The 5,674-nt window shown below is 37.3% G+C and overlaps 1 long non-coding RNA gene across 1 annotated transcript in view; it reads left to right on the forward strand.

Annotated features, from left to right (window-relative positions):
* The window catches only part of LOC122244659 (uncharacterized), an 8,776-nt gene extending 8,741 nt beyond the window's left edge, over positions 1-35 (forward strand). The window contains exon 3 of the long non-coding RNA XR_015192112.1: positions 1-35. This exon is cut by the window's left edge and continues 399 nt beyond it. This is a non-coding gene — a long non-coding RNA (uncharacterized LOC122244659).
* Positions 36-5,674: the final 5,639 nt, after the last annotated feature.

Genomic DNA, 5,674 nt, shown 5'->3' on the forward strand with positions numbered 1-5,674 from the left:
ATATAGAGAACAAGGAGACAATTCGTGAGGACTTTTTTTTCTCTCTCTATTTTTTTTTTTTTTTTTTTTTTTTTTTAAGAAAATATGTAAAAACTTTCCCATGTCATATTATGGCGTCATAGTCAGTTCCTTTGATTATGTTATTGTTCGATAAAATAATTTATGATTTATCGATGGGCATGCAATATGCCTATGATAAATAAGCTTGTTGCTTTCATGCTAACAAAAATAAAAAGTTATATCTCGTTATTGTAATTGGACATAACACGTAAAAACTGGTTAGTCGAAGAGCTCTTTGCTCGCCTGTGAACTGGATGAAAATGTACACTTATTAGTTTTAATTTCTGTATAGTTTAAAGGAAATGGCATTTTTTGATTATATAAAAATTGGTCATTAATTCGATGGTGTAAAATAGCTCTCACGAGACATGAGAGAGGGGAAGAGGGGGAGGGGGAGAGGGAGAGAAAGAGGGGGAGGGGGAGAGGGAGAGAAAGAGAGAAAGAGAGAGATTACATGGAGGGAAGCATATATATCATGAAATGGATAGTGATATAGAAATGCAAGGAGAGAGAGAGAGAAAGATAGAGATTATATGGAGGGATGCAGATATATCATGAAATGGATAGTGATATATAGACTGCGGGTGAAGAGAGAGAGAGAAAGAGAGAGATTATATGGAGGGATGCAGATATATCATGAAATGGATAGTGATATATAGAAATGCAGGGAGAGAGAGAGAGAAAGATAGAGATTATATGGAGGGATGCAGATATATCATGAAATGGATAGGGATATATAGAAATGCAGGGAGAGAGAGAGAGAAAGAGAGAGATTATATGGAGGGATGCAGATATATCATGAAATGGATAGTGATATTCTAGACATGGCAGGGGCGAGAGAGGAGAGAAGGAGAAAGAGAGAGATTATATAGGAGGGATGCAGATATAACTCATGCAAATGGGATAGTTTTGGATATAGGAAAAAAACCATGGGGGGTTGCAAACGGGGGGGGGGGGGGGAGATAGCCAAGTAGAGAGAAAGACATTAGAGATTATATGGAGGGAATGATGCAGATACTATCATGAACATGGAAGTGATATATAGAAAATGCACGGCGAGGCGAGAGAGAAGAACGGGCAGAGAGGAGAAGATAGAGGATAGAGATTATATGGAGGGATGCAGATATATCATGAAATGGATAGTGATATAGAAATGCAAGGAGAGAGAGAGAGAAAGATAGAGATTATATGGAGGGATGCAGATATATCATGAAATGGATAGTGATATATAGAAATGCAGGGAGAGAGAGAGAGAAAGAGAGAGATTACATGGAGGGAAGCATATATATCATGAAATGGATAGTGATATATAGAAATGCAAGGAGAGAGAGAGAGAAAGATAGAGATTATATGGAGGGATGCAGATATATCATGAAATGGATAGTGATATATAGAAATGCAAGGACGCGAGACGGAGGCGCTACAAAGAATAGAGGTCTATATGGAGGGATGCAGATTATTCTATCAAGCGACCAATGGGATAATGTGATATATAGCATACTCGCAAGGAGAGAGAGAGAGAAAGATAGAGATTATATGGAGCGATGCAGATATATCATGAAATGGATAGTGATATAGAAATGCCAACAGGAGAGATAGAGGAGAGCGAAAGCCTAGCAAAATTATATGGAGGGATGCAGATATATCATGAAATGGATAGGGATATATAGAAATGCAGGGAGAGAGAGAGAGAAAGAGAGAGATTACATGGAGGGAAGCATATATATCATGAAATGGATAGTGATATATAGAAATGCAAGGAGAGAGAGAGAGAGTAGCTAGAGGATATATGGAGGGATGCAGATATATCATGAAATGGATAGTGATATATAGAAATGCAAGGAGAGAGAGAGAGAAAGATAGAGATTATATGGAGGGATGCAGATATATCATGAAATGGATAGTGATATATAGAAATGCAGGGAGAGAGAGAGAGAAAGAGAGAGATTATATGGAGGGATGCAGATATATCATGAAATGGATAGTGATATATAGAAATGCAAGGAGAGAGAGAGAGAAAGATAGAGATTATATGGAGGGATGCAGATATATCATGAAATGGATAGGGATATATAGAAATGCAGGGAGAGAGAGAGAGAAAGAGAGAGATTACATGGAGGGAAGCATATATATCATGAAATGGATAGTGATATATAGAAATGCAAGGAGAGATGAGATGAGACAGATAGAGTTAATGGAGGGGATGCCGAATATATCATGATAAGGATAGTGATATCTAGATAAGAGGGAGAGCGAGAGAGAAAGAGCGGAGTTTATATGGAGGGATGCCGATACTCATTGAAATGGATAGTGTCTAATAGAAATGCAGGGAGAGAGAGAGAGGAAGATAGAGATTCTATGGAGGATGCGATATTCATGACATGGATGGGATTATAGAGAAATGCAAGGAGAGAGAGAGAGAAAGATAGAGATTATATGGAGGGATGCAGATATATCATGAAATGGATAGTGATATAGAAATGCAAGGAGAGAGAGAGAGAAAGATAGAGATTATATGGAGGGATGCAGATATATCATGAAATGGATAGTGATATATAGAAATGCAGGGAGAGAGAGAGAGAAAGAGAGAGATTATATGGAGGGATGCAGATATATCATGAAATGGATAGTGATATATAGAAATGCAGGGAGAGAGAGAGAGAAAGATAGAGATTATATGGAGGGATGCAGATATATCATGAAATGGATAGTGATATATAGAAATGCAGGGAGAGAGAGAGAGAAAGAGAGAGATTATATGGAGGGATGCAGATATATCATGAAATGGATAGTGATATATAGAAATGCAGGGAGAAAGAGAGAGATTATATGGAGGGATGCAGATATATCATGAAATGGATAGGGATATATAGAAATGCAGGGAGAGAGAGAGAGAAAGAGAGAGATTATATGGAGGGATGCAGATATATCATGAAATGGGTAGTGATATATACAAATAGAAAACAATAGTTATAATAATAATAATAATGGTAGTAATAATGGTAAAAAAATCTTAATCATGTTAAAAATAATGATAATGAAAATGAAATGGTGATGTTGACAATAAAAATAATAATTATCATTATTATGATGAATTAAAAGCAATAGAAAAGGGGAGGAAAAAAGTTATGTTATACTTTAGTAGGTCTGCTGCTTCATGGACAAGTAGTAACAGTTATCCTAAATTTAAGTTTGGTAAACCAAAAAAAATAATAATAAAGAAAGAAAGAAAGAAAAAAAACAGACACGAGATAATTAAAGACTTAAAATTTAAACGGTACTGGCAGGCCGCATTGTTCTATGCAATACCTCCCCCCATACCACACCACACACACATATGAAACTAATCTTCCTCCTATAAACATACTAAGTACATTTATTAACTGCTTTATATATTTCGCAAAAAATAATAAACATTATATATATATATATATATATATTTATATATATATATATATATACATATATATATATATATATATATACCTGTATGTATATTTATATATATATATATATATATATATATATGTATATATATATATATAGAGAGAGAGAGAGAGAGTACTGTATGTGTTTGTGTGCTTAAGTGTGTGTGTGTGTGTGTGTGTGTGTGTGTGTGTGTGCGCGCGCGCGCGCGTATGCTACAGAAAAAATGCTATACACAAAATAAGTTCAAGAAAAAATTGAACTACAATTTTGAAATTCTCCTGGATTTTATCTTCAGGTATGAGGAGGAATGGGATAGGAAAGTATATAGGAAGGTAAAGGGGGACGAAAATGGTAGAAGGGCAGGCAAGGATAGAAGAGCAGAAACGAAGACAGAGAAGGACATCTGAGTGGATACGAAGACAGGTCAGATCACAGAGTCGGGCGGTCTGTAAGAAGGCTGGTTGGCGTAAGGCAATAATCTGAGAATGTCAGCAGATGAAAAATATCATTGAGGTCGAAATTGAGCAGCCTATGAAGGAGGATTCCACCAGTCTGCAGGCGTCAACATTAGCGGAAACACAATGTGGACTGCTGACTGGCACTTCTGTGAGATCAGTATCCCACTGATGACAGAGGAGTGCGTTGTTTCTGTATCCCCTACATACAGCGTACTTGTGCCAAGAGAAATGCCAGTCTCTCCAGAATACTGCTTTTCACAGAGGTAGCAGAGAATAGTGAATGGAGGATAGGTATGGACCAGGTTTCGAAGGAGAAAGTTCATCTGGCTTGCAGCTAAGAGAATGAAGAGAGTGACGGGGAGAGTAAAATTCCTCGGTGTATGGCAGGTTGAACGGGCAGGCGAGGAATCTCTCTGGTAGCGCGGCCTTGACAATATAGCGAGGGTCGCCATGCTTGCTATAGGATCGACGTAGAAAGCCGATTTTTCCATCCAAAAGCTGCAGATCACACCAAGGAAGTCTATAAAAAAAAACGAAATTGAAAAATTCTGTAAACAATTTAAAAAAGAAAGGGGGGGGGAAGAGTGGTGGATGTGTGTGGTTCGTTCTATTCAGTGTGTTGGTGGGTATTATTGTGTTTTGTTGTTACAGTCAAATCTCTTTTAACATGGTGGCAGTGATATGAGATGTGTATATACCTTGTGCTATGCATGGGTTTTCTGTACATTGAAAAAGAAAAACAATTAGCAGAGCGATGAGTCAAGGTGTCCAACAAGTGGATATGGAAGTCGACCTCCCATTCCATTTCGGAATGGATGGATGGAGAGAAAGAGTTCAGATTCTCCATGACATCCTGGAAGAAAGCAGGGTCATGAGGCAAAAGGCCTTGAATTATATTTTGTCCGTCTTCCTGAATATCGTTATTATAGGCGTTATCTGCAGCGTCCTTATCTGAAATAACTAGCACTGACTCCTAATTGTTTGCTGCCACATTTCCAATTCGATTGCCAAAGAGTTCCACCTTCACACGCGTGCCAACCTAACCAATAGGGCCGGCTGGGCCGCCGTGTTGGCGGCCCAGCCGAATGGTGAAAATTACAAATATTTCCTAATTTCTATTTTATGTCTCATTCGGCCGTTTAATGAATATCTTAAAGGTGGTACAGCAGAATTTATGTAACAATTAAGTAATATTATAATGTATAGCATATTATATATTTCGATTCTAGTTCATGCATGAAAATGTAAAACAAATACCACCATGTGTAGCTTTATATGTAGAATTTTGAGCCCATACAATATTTCATCTATGTCATACTTTCAGTTACTTGAGTGGTCATCGTTAATACACAACTAACAAATTTTAGCAATGATTTTAGGATCAATAAAGTAATAAAGATCTATTGAAAATCTTATTTCGTCTGCGTAATTCACATGAAATAAATCGTAGAATATCATGGTCTGTGAAACAAAATCGATGGTTAGCTTCAAGTGGGGGGTGTACAAGCTTTTTCGTTAGGCTTTGTACATCTGGCAGGAACTCCGTGTTCAAACGCAGGTGTCGACGAAAATGATGTCTTTAGAACATATGGATGCCTCTCATCAAACCATTCTTCTCGTCAATCCGACAACATTTTCACACATAAGATCACCCTTACACTCTTAACTACCACAACAGCCATATTACAATACATATACCTAATAACTAAACCAGCCACCCAGCTAGA

Source organism: Penaeus japonicus, unplaced genomic scaffold (assembly GCF_977035675.1).
Source record: "Penaeus japonicus unplaced genomic scaffold, GWHDUDI00000001_assembly GWHDUDI00000022, whole genome shotgun sequence".
Lineage (NCBI taxonomy): Eukaryota > Metazoa > Arthropoda > Malacostraca > Decapoda > Penaeidae > Penaeus > Penaeus japonicus.